This window comes from Periplaneta americana, chromosome 7 (assembly GCF_040183065.1).
Source record: "Periplaneta americana isolate PAMFEO1 chromosome 7, P.americana_PAMFEO1_priV1, whole genome shotgun sequence".
NCBI lineage: Eukaryota > Metazoa > Arthropoda > Insecta > Blattodea > Blattidae > Periplaneta > Periplaneta americana.
In genome coordinates this window covers 165,392,695-165,412,465 of record NC_091123.1, presented here as the reverse complement: position 1 = coordinate 165,412,465, position 19,771 = coordinate 165,392,695, and the positions used below count along the sequence as shown (strand labels likewise).

The 19,771-nt window shown below is 35.9% G+C and overlaps 1 non-coding gene across 1 annotated transcript; it reads right to left on the bottom strand.

The window, feature by feature from the left end:
* Positions 1–19,391: 19,391 nt before the first annotated feature.
* On the bottom strand, positions 19,392–19,464 carry TRNAN-GUU (transfer RNA asparagine (anticodon GUU)). Its single transcript has one exon. It is a non-coding gene; the product is annotated as a tRNA-Asn (tRNA).
* Between the last annotated feature and the right edge of the window lie 307 nt (positions 19,465–19,771).

Sequence of the window (19,771 nt, the reverse complement as noted above, 5' to 3'; positions counted from 1 at the left end):
AGGAAAAAATTTGATGATGAATATGATAAAGGTGGTTACTGTAAGAAGAATGAATATGATGGCTAAAATGATGACAATGACGACGAAAAGATGATGATAATAATTAATATGAAGATAATGACGACGATAACGATGGATATGACAGCGATGATGGGAATGACACAATTAGGAAACTGATGATTAAGATCAGTATGACAAACATGATGACTAGGACAAGGATTACTATGAAAACCATGAAGATGATAACTAGGACAAGGATGATTATGAAGAGCATGAAGATGATGACTAGGACAAGGATGATTATGAAGAGCATGATGAAGATGATGACTATGAGAAGGGTTATTATGAAGAGCATGATGAAGATGATGACTAGGACAAGGATGATTATGAAGAGCATGATAGAGATGATGACTATGACAAGGGTTATTATGAAGAGCATGATGAAGATGATGACTAGGACAAGGATGATTATGAAGAGCATGACGGAGATGATGACTATGACAAGGGTTATTATGAAGAGCATGATGAAGATGATGACTAGGACAAGGATGATTATGAAGAGCATGATGGAGATGATGACTATGACAAGGGTTATTATGAAAAGCATGATGAAGATTATGACTAGGACAATGATGATTATGAAGAGCATGATAGAGATGACTATGACAAGGGTTATTATGAAAAGCATGATGAAGATGATGACTAGGACAAGGATGATTATGAAGAGCATGAAGATGATGACTAGAGCAAGGATGATTATGATAAACATGATGAAGATGATGACTAGGACAAGGATGATTATGATAAACATGATGAAGATGATGACTAGGAAAAGTATGATTGTGATAAACATGATGAAGATGATGACTAGGACAAGGATGATTATGATAAACATGATGAAGATGATGACTAGGAAAAGGATGATTATGATAAACATGATGAAGATGATGACTAGGACAAGGATGATTATGAAGAGCATGATGGAGATGATGACTAGGAAAAGGATGATTATGATAAACATGATGAAGATGATGACTAGGAAAGGATGATTATGATAAACATGATGAAGATGATGACTAGGACAGGGATGATTATGATAAACATGATGAAGATGATGACTAGGAAAGGATGATTATGATAAACATGATGAAGATGATGACTAGGACAAGGATGATTATGATAAACATGATGAAGATGATGACTAGGACAAGGATGATTATGATAAACATGATGAAGATGATGACTAGGACAAGGATGATTATGATAAACATGATGAAGATGATGACTAGGACAAGGATGATTATGATAAACATGATGGAGATGATGACTAGGAAAAGGATGATTATGATAAACATGATGAAGATGACTACGAAAGCATGACTACGATGAAGATGATTACTATGAGGGGGATGATTATAATGGCGACAAAAAAATTAAATTATGATTTATTTAACGACGCTCGCAACTGCAGAGTTTATATCAGCGTCGCCGGTGTGCCAAAATTTTGTCCCACAAGAGTTCTTTTATATGCCAGTAAATCTACTGACATGAGCCTGTCGCATTTGAACACACATAAATGCCATCGACCTGGACCAGGATCGAACCCGCAACCTCGAGCATATCGACTACGCTACGGAGGCCGACTAAATATTGGCGACAATGATGAGATGACGTGACGGCGAAAAGGATGATGATGATGATGATGATGATGATGATGATGATGATGATGATGATGATGATGATTATGGTGGTGGTAGTGGTGGTGGTTTAAAATTATTGACAAAATAATAATAATAATAATAATAATAATAATAATAATTTATTTGCTAATAGCTTTGAAGGAACCCGCAAGTTCATTTCCGTCCTCACATAAGCCCGCCATCGGTCTCTATCCTGTGCAAGATCAATCTAGTCTCTATCATCATATCCCACCTCCCTCAAATCCATTTTAATATTATCCTCCCATCTACGTCTCGGCCTCCCCAAAGATCTTCCTCCCTCTGGCCTCCCAACTAGCACTCTATATGCAGTTCTGAATTCGCCCATAGTTGCTGCATGCCCTGCCCATCTCAAACGTCTAGGTTTAATATTCCCAATTAATAATAATAATAATAATAATAATAATAATAATAATAATAATAATAATACTTACCTACTTACTTACTTACTTACTGGCTATTAAGGAACCCGCAGGTTCATTGCCACCCTCACATAAGCCCGCCATTAGTCCCTATCCTGAGCAAGATTAATGTAGTCTCTATCATCATAACCCACCTTTCTCAAATCCATTTTAATATTATCCTCCCATCTACGTCTCGGCCTCCCTAAAGGTCTTTTTCCCTACGGCCTCCGAACTAACACTCTATATGCATTTCTGGATTCGCCCATACGTGCTACATGCCCTGCCCATCTCAAACGTCTGGATTTAATGTTCCTAATTATGTCAGGTGGAGAATACAATGCGTGCAGTTCTGTGTTATGTAACTTTCTCCATTCTCCTGTAACTTCATCCCGCTTAGCCCCAAATATTTTCCTAAGCATCTTATTCTCATACACCCTTAACCTATGTTCCTCTCTCAAAGTGAGAGTCCAAGTTTCACAACCATAAAGAACAATCGGTAATATAACGGTTTTATAAATTCTAACTTTCAGATTTTTTTATTATTAATAATAATAATAATAATAATAATAATAATAATAATAATAATAATAATAATCTACATGATAGTAATTCTTCAGTTTAATGAAGCTTCAAAGAGTGGAGCAATGACACACTCCCGTCAGCAAGCTTTTGGTGTAACCTTAATGAAAGTGCTGAAGTGTACACGCATGTCAGTGCGAATTCCACATTGTAAAGTATTCCAGCTAGGATCATGCGGGACTTTGAAAATGGGATTGAATTTCCTTGACTCACTTTCTGTATGTTGGCCTATATAAAACGATGCTGTCTGGGAAAATTATATCCTTCCACATAGCGTTGCCGCATTGCGTTTCTGCGCATTCGATATTGAATCTCGTGAGAACAGCGCCAGTAGTTCATCTCGGAATAGCCTCGTGAAGTTATTTCGATATTTATATCGTAAAAGGGCACCAGTGATCGCTACAATCAAGGGAAGGCATTGCGCAGCCGAAGTTACCTCATGATTAGTACTAGAATTTTGATGAAACTGCATCTTTTTTATGGTAAGCCAGAAACATTGCTGCTTTAGTATTTATAATATGTTATGTGATAAACTGAGTGTTTTAAGACATTTGTTAGGGCATTTTTTTTGTATTTTTTTGCCTATTTCAATTCATAAGAACATCTTTTGTTTTGTTCGGACTTTAAGTTTAGGAATTTTCATTTAATTTTGGGCATAAATCCCCATTATTAATATAAAATAATGCTTATTTCCTTTGATATTTTGTAATATCCTATAACTATGATATAGATGTAGAAATAAAACTTTCCAAGTACCGTACCAAAATATGTGTGGTACAATGAGAAGAGTTTTAGGAAGTAAAACAAGGAAGGAAACACAACTAAAATTCTATAAGGCTATAGCAGTTCCATCCCTCTTATATGGTAGTGAGAATTGGGTCCTGAGACAGAAAGAAATTAATAATATACAGTCATCAGAAATGAAATTTCTAATAGCAGTCAAGGGCTGTACAAGACTAGAGCATATAAGAAATGAAAGCATAAGGGAGGAATTAGAAATTAAATCTATAATTCAGCAAGTCTATGATTATAAGAAAAGATAGATCGACCATTTACAGAGAATGGATTATGGAAGGTTTCCGAAGTTGGCATGGAATTATAAACCACGTGGAAGACGGCACCCTGGCAGACTAAGAAAGCGATGGAGTATTGAGCCGGAACAGGCCATGGGGCCTATACTATGAAGAAGAAGAAGAAGAAGAAGAAGAAGATGGTGATGATGATGATACTTTGTATACATATTTTGTCCATTCATACCCATTATTTTTTACTTGGTTATTTAGCGACGCTGTATCAACTACGAGGTTATTTAGCGTCAATGGAATTGGTGATTGTGATATATTTAGCGAGATGAGGACGAGGATTCGCCATAGATTACCTGACATTTGTCTTAAGTTGGGAAAAACCTCGGAAAAACCCGTACCAGATAATCAGCCCAAGCGGAATCGAACCCGCGACCGAGCGCAACTTCGGATCGGCAGGCAAGCGTCTTAACCGACCACGCTATGCCTGTGGCTAATACCCATTATTTTGTACAATATTTTAATCGTTTTTGTACACAAATATTGCCATTTTAACGTAGTACAATCCAACCACCCCTTCAATATAGACTCCTCTATACCTACTAATTCCGGATAAGAGTGGCCTTGTGGTGGACCACATGGAAATTACATCAGGTAAAATAATTAATTAAAGTGTACCACTTAGAAAAAATTATGTAAAATTAAATAAACTTAAATGTTGGTGCCAGAATTTAATTTTATTACTAGTCTAAATATTAAGTAGTACAAAATTTCTTTCCCTACTAAGCCAATTATGTAAGATCAATTTTAAGGCATTTTTATAGATTATTTGCAATTGGCATTACTGAATAAAAACATCGAATTTCTTTATTGCAGTAATCGATATTCATCTACGAGTATTTCAACTTCACAATGTCTGAATAGGTTAAGTATTCGTTAATATACAATTATTAAGATTTTGTGATCGAATTTTAGGGATATATTATTCACATTTTCATTTTATTCACGAAATAGTTCTAAAAATGTCACTCGAGGTCTGAGATTTTCCAGATAAATCTCAGACCTCTCGTGACATTACTACAGATAAAATAAAGAACTCCAATTTCGCGTTACTACTAATAGTTTTTATGACGGCCACCATGTGGTCATTCAGTGGGGTGGGAAGTATTCAGCAAACAAAAGAGATGGTTAACGCTGCGAAACGAAATTCCAGAATTACATAGAAAGCTTCTGAATCTTTCTTTGTGATAAATAGAATCGAAGCAGTAAGTTCTTTGGTAGTCTGCATGCATCGCGTATAGTGCGGGAATTTCTGCCAAGGAAATAAGAAGTGTGTGTGTTTCTCTTCCAAGTAAAGATTTCGTCTCTTCCTGGAAGCGCTCCAGTAAGGATAGGCTAGATTGACGGCCCAGAAATTTCACAGAATGCTTCTATCACAAAGCACAGTAACACTGAAGAATAATCTATTAAATACCAGCAACCTAAATTGAGAAGATTCTCATGATTAGAGAGCGGAAAAATATGATTTCATATATCACTAAGGAGCGGATTCTTATGTAATTAAATATTCTTTTTGCGTGTGATAAAACATAATTAACAAAGTTAAACATTCCGAACATGAAGTTTCAAGTTTAAAACCCGAATTTTATTCCACATAAAAACACAAATTTTCACAAAAAATTTATGTAAATACATATTTTCAGGAAATGTATTATAAATACATAAATCTTGAAGATTTTTTACTCAAATAATTTTTTACAAGAATTTTTACATATTTGAAAACTAAATTAATTATCACTCAGAAGTACGTTATCTTTTTTTAAGAATTCTTGGTGTTTCATGTTTCTAAGCTCTGTATGGTGTATCCATTTTCGTAATAGTATCGCCTCAAGTTCTGAGAACTGCTAGGCAGCATATCAGTGTTATTGGTAGAGAATAAATTAACATGGACAAGGAGGAGAGATCTTGCAACACATAATTAGGAATGTTTATTGTTACTGAAGATGATTTCATTGAACGCTTTGTTTTTGAAACACAACAGATAAGAGCTCGGGTATGAATATTATTTAATTTAAACAAATCTCTCGCCTCTCGCTCATGTCCATCAAGTAAGGCAATAGGCCTACATCTTGTTGTGATTCCCTGTTATCGGGTTTCGTCAATCGATATCCTTCTAGATATACTGAAAGATGGTTAAAAAAAAACGATTTGGCTTTCCTATTAGCAAATCTAAGCTTTTTGTGTGACATCATAAAAAAAAACTCGAAACATCCAAAAACCTGTTGTCTGAAACAGGGAGGTGCGTGCCGTGGAAATTAAACTAGACTCGCTACCAGGTTCAGAAATACAATTACTAAGGGACAAATTCCAGAATGTGTTTGGGAAAAACAGTGGATATAAAAAAAATGTGTAAATTTGTTCAAGTATTGGAGGTTGTGCCTGTAGGTGAAATTGATGGTGTAGGTGTTTGTGACATTCCTCTCTTTAAATATGCACATCTGACGTCCTGTGATATGGAAAGATCGTTTTCACAGTATAAGTCGTTGTTCAGAGGTAATCGGCATGCATTTGTGATGGAGAATTTGGAGATGACCTTTGTTGTTCACTGAAATTCTCGGCCAACTACTGGCACTCAAGTGTGGTTGGTGAGTACCTAGTAACATTTTTTTCAAGCTAAGTAAGGTATTTTTGTCATATTTAAAACAAAATATTTTTTTAATTTTTAGCAAATATTTTCGTACTTTTTAGCACATAAAAAATAAATATATTTAAATTTTTTAGCACATAAAAATCCGTTCCCTATATATCACACCGTTAATCGCAGAGTACTAGGAATCGTGAGTAGGCCTACAGTCGAAATGGGAGGTATATGATATTTCGTAATAATTTTCATATTATGAATAAATCTTCATAATTGTTCATATTCTGGACACCGATATTCCTTGGATGTATTTCCAACCTACTTTTACTGGAGGGTTTCGGAGAAGAGTTTTGATTTTCTGGGGGGGGGGAATCAACATGCGTCATATACAGGGTTAGTTAAAAGTCCCGCACCACCTAAATAACTTTTGAAGCATACGGTTCAGTGACATTTAAACTTGCTATGTGGGGATAACCATATACTAAGAAGTCAACAATGGTATTACCAAGTTTTTTCTACTTCCGGTTTAACCGGAAGTAACTCCAACTCCCTTATTTTAAATGGAACACCCAATATATATATTTTTTTTAATTTTCGAATAGTGCTCATTAAGAGCTTTTCAAAATTACCCACACTTGATACTTCTGTACAAATTCAGTGTTGCTAAGTCAAGAAAACAGAAAAGTGTATCGAATATTAAAATAATAAAATACTCCTTCCTTAAAAAAAAAGAAAACAAAGCTAGCTCACCTTCTAAATTCTGTGTCCAAATTGGTAGCCCTCAGCTGCTTGACAATGTGTCACTCGATCATAGAAACCATTTAAGGAATGATTTAACCAGCTTTAGGAATATCTTGCACCACTTCCATTATTCGATGCTCCAGATTTCTAAGGGTACGTACACGTTGGAGCGACGATAAACGATAAAAGAAGCAGCGATGCTATATCAGAGAGAATTGAAGCATGCATTGTCATTGGGGTGTGCATATTGGAGTAACGATAAAATCGAAGATACACGATAAAAGAAGCGGCGATGCTATATCAGAGAGAATTGAAGCATGCATTGTCATTGAGGTGTGCATATTGGAGTAACGATAAAAGCGAAGATACACGATAAAAGAAGCAGCGATGCTATATCAGAGAGAATTGAAGCATGCATTGTCATTGAGGTGTGCATATTGGAGTAACGATAAAAGCGAAGATACACGATAAAAGAAGCAGCGATGCTATATCAGAGAGAATTGAAGCATGCATTGTCATTGAGGTGTGCATATTGGAGTAACGATAAAAGCGAAGATACACGATAAAAGAAGCAGCGATGCTATATCAGAGAGAATTGAAGCATGCATTGTCATTGGGGTGTGCATATTGGAGTAACGATAAAATCGAAGATACACGATAAAAGAAGCGGCGATGCTATATCAGAGAGAATTGAAGCATGCATTGTCATAGAGGTGTGCATATTGGAGTAACGATAAAAGCGAAGATACACGATAAAAGAAGCAGCGATGCTATATCAGAGAGAATTGAAGCATGCATTGTCATTGAGGTGTGCATATTGGAGTAACGATAAAAGCGAAGATACACGATAAAAGAAGCAGCGATGCTATATCAGAGAGAATTGAAGCATGCATTGTCATTGAGGTGTGCATATTGGAGTAACGATAAAAGCGAAGATACACGATAAAAGAAGCAGCGATGCTATATCAGAGAGAATTGAAGCATGCATTGTCATTGAGGTGTGCATATTGGAGTAACGATAAAAGCGAAGATACACGATAAAAGAAGCAGCGATGCTATATCAGAGAGAATTGAAGCATGCATTGTCATTGAGGTGTGCATATTGGAGTAACGATAAAAGCGAAGATACACGATAAAAGAAGCAGCGATGCTATATCAGAGAGAATTGAAGCATGCATTGTCATTGAGGTGTGCATATTGGAGTAACGATAAAAGCGAAGATACACGATAAAAGAAGCAGCGATGCTATATCAGAGAGAATTGAAGCATGCATTGTCATTGAGGTGTGCATATTGGAGTAACGATAAAAGCGAAGATACACGATAAAAGAAGCAGCGATGCTATATCAGAGAGAATTGAAGCATGCATTGTCATTGAGGTGTGCATATTGGAGTAACGATAAAAGCGAAGATACACGATAAAAGAAGCAGCGATGCTATATCAGAGAGAATTGAAGCATGCATTGTCATTGAGGTGTGCATATTGGAGTAACGATAAAAGCGAAGATACACGATAAAAGAAGCAGCGATGCTATATCAGAGAGAATTGAAGCATGCATTGTCATTGAGGTGTGCATATTGGAGTAACGATAAAAGCGAAGATACACGATAAAAGAAGCAGCGATGCTATATCAGAGAGAATTGAAGCATGCATTGTCATTGAGGTGTGCATATTGGAGTAACGATAAAAGCGAAGATACACGATAAAAGAAGCAGCGATGCTATATCAGAGAGAATTGAAGCATGCATTGTCATTGAGGTGTGCATATTGGAGTAACGATAAAAGCGAAGATACACGATAAAAGAAGCAGCGATGCTATATCAGAGAGAATTGAAGCATGCATTGTCATTGAGGTGTGCATATTGGAGTAACGATAAAAGCGAAGATACACGATAAAAGAAGCAGCGATGCTATATCAGAGAGAATTGAAGCATGCATTGTCATTGAGGTGTGCATATTGGAGTAACGATAAAAGCGAAGATACACGATAAAAGCGACGAAAAAGCAAAGTTCCATTTTCTTCGCTCTTGTCTTTCATATGCTCTCTGATTAAGATAATATTAATCTGTATAAATACCGGTGATTATCAATATATCCGAATATTAATCGATTTATGATTATTTCGGGATATTAAATTAATTATTGTAGATACTGACAAATTGATCAGTTGTGTATTTATTCGTCCTATGTTATGTGATCACAAGAACCTATCACAACACAACGAATTTATACCATCTTTGGGATGAGAAACGGGTTTAATTTTGTACGTATTTAAGTTATATTAACCTTGAACTTGGCAGCAGATACTTTCTATATATCTTCTTTCATTAAGTGGATGTATAGAATATCTTCTACTGATAAATCAAAATGTTCGCTTCCCGCGTCCTCGTTGCTCCGATATGAACACTTGATTCTTTGATAATACCAAAGCGTCGCTAGATCATTTCTCTTATCGTTTATCGTTGCTCCAACGTGTACGTACCCTAAGTTGTTGGGTCCTTCTCGATAGACTACTCACTTCAAATGGCCCCACAAAGAAGTCCAAAGGCGACAAATCTGGGGATCTAGCTGGCCACTCTATATGACATCTCCTACCAATCCATCGTTGTGGAAAACCTGGTCTAAATGCTGTCCATAGTGAGCTGGAGCTCCGTCTTGTTGGAAAGAGATATCATCTCTGGATAGACGATGGTTGGCTGGATGTGAAAATAAGTTTACGATGGCCGGTACTACTTAATTCGAGAAAATCCAAGTATCTATGACATCTGAATTTGTACAGAAGTATCAAGTGTGGGAAATTTTTGAAAGCTCTTAATGAGCACTATTCTAAAATAAAAAAAACCGGAAGTATGAAAAACTCGGTAACACCATTATTGAGTTCTTAGTATATGGTTATTCTCACATACCAAGTTTTATGTCACTGAACCACATGCTTCAAAAGTTATTTAGGTGGTGCGTTTATTATTTTACTCATGCAAATCTAGTCTTTCAGGTGAAGCTCCCTGTAAAGCAGATTTGAATAATTTCAAGGGAAAAATTGTTCCGGGGCCGGGTATCGATCCCGGAACAATTTTTCCCTTGAAATTATTATTTTACTATTCGATACACTTTTCTGTTTTCTTGACTTAGCAACAATGAATTTGTACAGAGGTATCAAGTATGGGTACTTTTTGAAAAGGTCTTAATGAGCTTTATTAAAAAAAAAAAACATATTGGATGTTCCATTTAAAATAAGAGAGTTGGAGTTATTTCCGGTTAAACCGGAAGTAAAAAAAATTGGTAATACCATTATTGAGTTCTTAGTATATGGTTATCCCCACATACCAAGTTTCATGTCACTGAACCACATGCTTAAAAAGTTATTTAAGTGGTGCGGGACTTTTAACTAAACCTATATACATTTTATAGTATTAAATGCAACGTATTATAATACCAGAGGCAAATGCCCAATATGCTGCACAGACCAGAGCGTTGCCAACTGTGGCCAAATTCGACTTAACGTATCTTAATTTTCAGTCACGTCGCTTGTAGCAGAATGGCTGTAGCCAAATGTAAAACTCTGCCGGATTAAGATTCGATTCACTGACCGTCTATGAATGATTTGTTAATGACGGAGAAAAATTCGCTCCTGCGTACAGCGTGTAAAAACGCAAATCTATGTTGACAAAATTCTGTACAAATTAATAACTTCTGTAGTGCAATCTTTCTCTATGTCTGCATGGGCTATTCCATATGAAATCGACCAGAAAAAAAAACTCGCATTTTTTTATACTTTAATTTTTTTCCCTACTTATACAAGGTGCTGAGAAGAGTGCATTTTCAAAAATATACTATCGAAAGTCAAACGGTTTTCGTATTATTGAGCGACAAATTTAGCGTATTTTATAAAAACAAGCCTCTTTCAGCGCTCAGAACTCTGGAACCATTTACTGCAGAACATTGAACGAGAGCTTATTTTGAAGCTGATATTTGGTAGGTTATGTTAAGACGTAATCCTTATTTTTATTGTATACAGAGAGACAGATAATCTGATTTTACTTGCTTTTAGGCTTTTTGGCCATTTGTAAAATTGTAAAAAAAAAATATTGAGAAAAAACCTTGCATTATTAAGAAGGATTCGGCATTGTTTGCTTAGTGGCTCGGCAATAAGTTTCGAGGGTATTAAATAGATTATTTTCACACGCCTGGACTTGAACGGCGCAATACCGCACGCACAGGCCGAGAGCTGAATATAAGCGAGCGTTGGGCGTCATTTTACTCCTGTGTTTATGAAAAGCTGTGTAAAGCTAGCACGGCCATGATGCTAGACGACACATCACGTGTTTGTCTCCTGGCCTTGCTTATCTCGGCTAGCTCCCGCCTCACAGTCAGCTGGTTAGTTCACGCGCGTACTATTTATTTTCATTATTTGATATTTTCAATACTTTCTTATCAACATACCATCAGTAAAAAATATGTGTTTATTTGTACTTTTAATTCGAAATCTAACTATATGTTTTTTTTTTTTATTTTTTCCTTGGCAAAGGCGTCTTAATGAGGAAAAATCTAAATTTCTCCACTTCCATAAAAAGTAAGAAAATCTGTTTATATGTCAATATAAACTTTAATTTCTCAGCATCAAAACAAGCCATGATTTTGATCATTGGGTGAAAGGGTTTCGGAGCTACAACAGTTTAAATTTGCTAATTTTATGAAAATACGATAAATTTAAACATTTTTAATTTTAACACTATGAAGTTCTGATGCCTCAAAGTTTGCACAAAGCCTTGTATCACAGTTCTCTACGTACAAACAAGTTTCATTGTATTTAGAAATTGCAAGGTCAATTTTCTCTATATTTCGGTCGATTTGAGATTGAATAGCTCGTATCTTCTCACCTCATTTTAAAAATGGCGAGGTAAAACTTCCGTGATAACACTGGTAACTTAGGGGTGACAAAGAACATCAAATTATAGAGAGCAAAGCAATATCGTTATCAAGAATCGCATTTAGAACTGTACCTCCACCCAACGCCAAACGTGTTTCTTAACCACTGAGTTCGCCGCAATCAGTTTGGGTGATTTTAATTGAAATAGTGTTGCTAATCTATAGCTCAGGTCGCCGATGTGATAGCGGTAATGGCAGTGGCTTGTTTCAGTCTGGAATGCAGCCAAGTGATCAGGTCTAGTATTTTGCTCTATCTGGTCGGAGATGTTTTGTGGTGTGAATGAGATACTGTACCTCCGGGTGATGAATGTGAGACAAGCTGGTGAAGACACGGGCTGTAGCAGCTTCGCGTTCAATTTGCGGCAGCCACTTTAATCTCGTGCAACCGATATCAATTCAAATTAAGCAGCACTCTCTACATCCATAAGGTGCACAGTGTAAGACGTAATGGAACCCTGCTTATCCACATACGCTCTTCTTACGTCATGTGGCATGACTGTCCGCCATGTTAGAGCAGAAGCGCGCCAATATCTCAGGATACTCGCTGGCCTCCGAAGAAGAGCCATCATCTACACCTGCGTCCCATAATTTCAGGAAAAAGCACCTCAGTAATGTTGGCAACACTGCGCAGTACGTCAGTTCTCTCTTTTACAGTTAAGTGGGTATAAAGCAGTGTTCCGCAACCTTTTCCTATTCACGGCACACCCTAAACGGGCCTACACTCAACACATCACACCAAAATGTTAAGCCCCTCAAAAACATATAATGTTACTCTCTTAAGGGTAGTAGGTAATGATGCCTGTGCAATTAAAAAATTTCAGTACAAAAGTTTAGTTCAATATTTCTAGGCTTTTAGTGCTCAGAATGGAATAAAAATTTCCGTGCTTATACAATCAACCATTTTGAATTCAGTGATATAAAAGACGACTAATTAGTTTTGTATCCAAGTGCAAAATAAAGGCCTTAACTGATAACCTGTTTTCTCAGTGTACAGTACCTCATTCTTCAGGTGCACATTACTTGCTGCAATCTTCACTCATATACCTTGAGTTATTTTTAAGTTATCTAGTAATGCATAATGTAAATTCTAAAGCAAAATTTAGTTAAATATTTCACCCCTAGTGAAACAGAAAAAATACTGAACATTGTTTAATATTTCTGCAAGTTTTTTCAATGCATATATATTTTTTTTCTCGTGTTATGTATATGATATTCTTAAAACCGTAGGTCTACTATGTAAAACACAGGCTGCAGAAAACAATGTAAAAATGTCATGTAAATTTATTCAGTAGTTTCAGAGAAAAATGCACTTAAGTTTGGAAAATGTCAACTTATGGAAAACTGCATTAAAAAAAAAGAACATATGAATTACATGCATCTCCAAATTTATAGAGGCTGCTTAACGAGCTTATCTGCACAAATACCCCCACAATATTTTTATATTGTTTTAAAGAGCAAGCTTTGCACTTGTTTTTGAAACACAAAATAAAAAATCGGATTTCTGACCCTTAATCACTACCTGGTTCCCTTAATACAATTACTTAATGTAATCAAATTTATTATCGTTATTATTATTATATGGACCAATAAAGACAGTGCAGACACAAGGGAAAACATTAATGATAGCAATGTTGACCTTATCGGTATAGAAGAATTAGAATCAGTAATTAACAAATGTGAAAGCCGAAAAGCGCCTGGTTCTGACGGAATTAATACGGAATTATTCAAGAATGCTCCTACAAGCTTCTTACGTAAATTTCTAGAATTTATTAACATATGCTGAACATCTGGACAGATACCAGATGAGTGGACGGAATCAATAGTAGTACCAATCCACAATAAAGGAAACCCCAAAGGCTGCAATAATTACAGAGACATCTTACTTACTTACTGGCTTTAAGGAACCCGGAGGTTCATTGCCGCCCTCACATAAGCCCGCCATCGGTCCCTATCCTGAGCAAGATTAATCCAGTCCCTACCATCATATCCCACCTCCCTCAAATCCATTTTAATATTATCTTCCCATCTACGTCTCGGCCTTCCCAAAGGTCTTTTCCACTCTGGCCTCCCAACTAACACTCTATAATATGCATTTCTGGATTCGACCATACGTGCTACATGCCCCGCCCATCTCAAACGTCTGAATTTAATGTTCCTAATTATGCCAGGTGAAGGATACAATGCGTGCAGCTCTGCGTTGTGTAACTTTCTCCATTCTCCTGTAACTTCATCTCTCTTAGCCCCAAATATCTTCCTAAGAACCTTATTCTCAAAAACCATCAATCTCTGTTCCTCTCTCAAAGTGAGAGCCCAAATTTCACAGCCATACAGAACAACCGGTAATATAACTGTTTTATAAATTCTAACTTTCAGATTTTTTGACAGCAGACTAGATGACAAAAGCTTCTCAACCGAATAATAACAGGCATTTCCCATATTTATTCTGTATTTAATTTCCTCCCGAGTGTCATTTACATTTGTTACTGTTGCTCCAAGATATTTGAATTTTTCCACCTCTTCGAACGATAAATCTCCAACTTTTATAGTTCCATTTCGTACAATATTCTGATCACGAGACATAATCATATACAAATCAAGATTTCAGGTACAACTCCCTGTAAAGTTGATTTGAATAATTTCGAGGGAAAAATTGTTCCGGAGCCGGGTATCGAACCCGGGACCTTTGGTTCCCAAGTAGCTCAGTGGTAGAGCGTTGGTACGTTAAACCAAAGGTCCCGGGTTCGATACCCGGCTCCGGAACAATTTTTCCCTCGAAATTATTCATAATCATATACTTAGTCTTTTCGGGATTTACTTCGAACCCTATCTCTTTACTTGCTTCAAGTAGAATTTCCGCGTTTTCCCTAATCGTTTGTGGATTTTCTCCTAACATATTCACGTCATCCGCATAGACAAGAAGCTGATGTAACCCGTTCAATTGCAAACCCCTTGTGTTATCCTGAACTTTCCTAATGGCGTATTCTAGAGCAAAGTTAAAAAGTAAAGATGATAGTGCAATTACAGAGGCATCAGTCTTTTAAATTCAGGATACAAAATATATGCAAAAATAATTACAAACAGATTAAATACAATCACAGAGACATTAATTAGGGAAGAATAAAATGGATTTAGAGAAAATCGATCCTGCATAGACGGCGTCTTCACACTAACACAAATTATTGAGAAACATAGAGAATTTAATATAACAACGCACTTGGCATTCATTGATTGCCATAAGGCATTCGACACAGTTGACAGAACAAAACTTTGGGATGTTTTAGTTGAAACTAGCCGTACGCGTGCGCTCCGCTGCACCCGTTAGAACTAAATATAAAGTAATTACATAATTAAAATAGGACGTTTGATCCAGGGAACATTCGTGTTTGATAGAAGGATAACTCGTTTAGTATGTTACCGGTACTTCATTGAAATTGCATAAAAGAAAATTAAAATGCGATCATTTTGATCCAGAGACCACTCATTTGGTGCAATGACAATTTAACATGTTTCTTAATTGTTATTAAATGCAACCATAGTTTAATGAAGATTGACATCATTTAGATTTAATGTGTATACTTTATTTTACTTGGTATATGTTTCCATTGAATTATGGTAATAACTTAATTTTAACCCTTATTTTCTACGTATTCAGTAAATGGCGTTTGGCCCACTATGGTTCTGAACCCTTCAAATAACTTAAATTATATTATATTATATTATATTATATTATATTATACTGTACTATACTATATTATATTATAATATATTATATATCATATCATATCATATGGTATCGTATCGTATCGTATTATATTATATTATATTATATTATATTATATTATATTACATTATATTATATCAGAAGTTACTGTAATAACATTATAGCATTATGTCCATCTAGAGAAACTACACTTTCCAATGGTGAAATAATAAATAATTGTACAAATCGGTTAATTTAGCTTCCGATATTACTTCATACAAACACAGAAACATTCTCTGTAGGCTATCTTTCATAGCTTTCGATTGTTGCTGTCCAAGGCCCCTTATATACGAAGTCATTTGTTTTTTTATTTCATTATACGGCCTTAGATGGCAGTTATTTTAATTGTAAAACTCATTTATCTGATTAAATATCACTCCTACCAAAATTTTTCATGGAATAAAACTTAACGGAAATTATTTTTAAAGAAACGTTTGTTATGTAACATTTTTCACAAATATCAATGAGAAGCGAGATATTTCGATATATTTAATTCAGGCCCCCTTATAACCCCCCTTTTAAATAATGTATTTTGAATGCCATATAGCCTAAAATCTAAGTTGTAACGAACTTAATTTATATTCCAATTTTCATCGAAATCCGTTCAGCCATTATCGCGTGAAAAGGTAACAAACATACAGACAGACAGACATACAAACAAAAATTTCAAAAAAGCGATTTTCGGTTTCAGGGTGGTTAATTATATATGTTAGGACCAATTATTTTTGGAAAATCGAAAATTACCAGAAAAATTTCGGCTACAGATTTATTATTAGTATAGATTGGAATACCCCAACATTTAATTTACACAATCAAGAATATGTACAAAAGCACAAAAATCAAATTAAAAGTAAATAACACTTTAAGCAAGGATGCTAGAACAATAAATCAAAGAATAAAGCAAGGCTGCCCAATTTCAGCCACCTTATTTAATATTTATATAAATAACATTACCAAAAATTGGGAAGACGAATTGCTCACAAATTTTATGATGGACAACATCCCACTTATGTAAGATCCAAAATTGCAATCAATAATAATTGTATAGAACAAGTCAACACATTCAAATATCTTGGCTGCAATCTTTCTTATATAAACTCTAGGGACTTGGATATTAAACTTGCCAAATTTCAGCAACTATTAAGAACAATCAAATCAACACTATTAAAGAAAATTCACCAGAAAAAATTTTGAAATTCTATAAAGTTATGGCAGTCCCTGCATTATTATATGGATCAGAGACATGGTCATTAACGAAAGGACAACTTCGAAGAATAGAAGCTGCTGAAATGCGATTGCTAAGACCTCTTGCAGGATATACTCTTTACGACCAGAAAAGGAACGCTGACATCCGACCAGAATTGAATATCACCGCCATTACGAATACTATAGATCTTACCGCAACAACTGGTATGAACATGTAATATTAAGACTGCCCAACATATATGTAGTTTAAATTGACAATAACATATTAACTGTTATCTCGGAGATAACCGGTTAATGTCAGTATTCTGTCTGCTTTTAAATCTGCCAGTTCCTCTTGTACGAGTGTATTATTCGGAAGATGGTTTGAATCCACAATGAATAGATCACGAACCCAGTCGAAATCTTGAACACTATCTCCAAAATAATTCTTTAACTTCTGCTGCAAGATTACTAAATGTTCTTTAATTAAGCCCATCAACACTTTATTACCGTCAGCAAGGGGCTATATAATTGGGAACATCTCAAACCACCGATTTTAAATAATCTGTATCCACAAATTGAGCTTATTCACAAATCCTTGAATATTATCCATAGGGTATAGAGGGGTAATTCGGATAGGTTAACAAAAATTTTCTAATTCAGAAAAAAACTTGATCTTGTACAGAGAAAACAAGTAGACATACAAATAGTGCATTATTTTGTCGTACTGTGAAATTAATTTCACTAAAGAGAAATTACTATTGACACTGAAATTAAGCTATCCGAATTACCCGCCAAATTGGAAATTAAGAAGGGCTAATTGGATACTGATGAGGAGTAATATGGATAGCAATGAAAAAGCTATGTAATATTGGTATTTTTATGCACTGAAACTAATTTATTAATTACATAGTTATTTTATAAGCATTTACCACAAATGAATTGTTTTCTTCCTTGTGCTCCTACGCACTTCTCGTGAAACAATATCTTACACTTCTGGGAGCGAATCCATTCACCTTTCAGAGTTGATGACTTGAAGGAGTAACTGATCATGCAAAACACACATTTATAGTCATTATTCTCTTCACCTGCCTTTTTAGCTTTTTTATTTTTTCTTCCATTTTCTTTGACATTCTCCTAAGGCCTATCACTGAATTGAAGTCGAGTTTGTTTGCCCTTTAATTGAACCACTTTCTTTGACTTAACAGCTGCTACATTCTCCGGTGATGTGCTGTGACAGGCTATTTAGCTCGAGAAGATTTTTGCGTTCTTTTCTTTGGAGGGCTAGGAAGAACCTCTCTAAGATTTTCAGAAGCGATTTGCACAGGAGGTTGCGAAGTACTAGGCTGTTCTTCAGGTTGAACTATTTCTCCGTTTTGCATGTCTTCGGTAGTGGCAGTAATAGAAGGCCTATATGTCTCAGAAATTGCAAAATGGAAGTCCTGGATTGCTTGAGATCTGAAGGGGAAAATTCCTATATAGGAAAACCCATTTGTTGCCAGATGCAGTTGCCTTCCAAGCTTCACTAAACAATGAATAGAATTGGATCTTAGTTATGTTAGATCGTAGATTCCTGTGTAGTCGTGATGTTGCTTCACACCGATAATTACTTTTGAGTGACTTGAAAACACAACGATCGAGGGGCTGCGAAATATGCGTTGTGTGTGAGGGAAGACAAAGGATTTCCATGTCATTGTTCTGGCAGTATTCAAGAGCAGAAAGTGGTGCATGGAATGAATGACCATCTACAATCAGACGAACTTTTCCTGTGCACAATGTTGCTGGAGAAATGTCACAAATATTCATTCGTTAATGGAAAATAACTTTTAGTAATTATGCACGAGAAAAAAAAAATATATTTATTATCCGTATAGCCCCACGAAAATGTATCCAAATAGCCCCGCAGGTTATCTATAACCAAGGAGAATCTACTTACTGGACAATGCAAGGGATAGCGTCACCATACAGTCTGATGGACTGTTACATACCATGGACACCATCACAGATAAAAGCTACTGTATATGATATTTAGTATTTGAACACACATAAAGCTTACGTTCACTGACCACAACATTACATGTTGCACATACTAAAGATATTTGTTACTTACCGTCCGTTAGAATAATTCGTGTTGCTTGTCTCAGGATAGGAGAATTCTAACCAAACTAACCACAAATGTTAACAACACTCTTTCATTCACTATGAAGCTAAAAACGACAGTATGGCGTCGTCGGTAGACACAGAGCATGCGAAAACCCTTAACATTATCAGTATAGCCCCGCTATCTGATTTATCCCTCTGTACCCTACTAGTCAGAATATTTTCGTTCCTACTTTGCATTTTTCTGATAAAGTCATTCAAATGTACGAAAAAAACCAAAAGAAAAGTGAGGGAGTAATTTCAAGGGAAAAATTGTTCCGGGGCCGGGTATCGAACCCGGGACCTTTGGTTTAACGTACCAACGCTCTACCAACTGAGCTACCCGGGAACTCTACCAGACACCGATACAATTTTTCCCTCTATATCCACAGACCTCAAAGTGGGCTGACAACCGTCAAGCAACCAACTTCGAGTGCACACTAACTCCGTGTGACTTAAATTGTGGTTTTCTGTTAACGAACAGTGATGTGTATTATGCAAATCAAGATTTCAGGTATAACTCCCTGTAAAGATGATTTGAATAATTTCGAGGGAAAAATTGTTCCGGGACGGGTATCGAATCCGGGACCTTTGGTTTAACGTACCAACGCTCTACCAACTGAGCTACCCGGGAACTCTACTCTCTAGTGTGCACT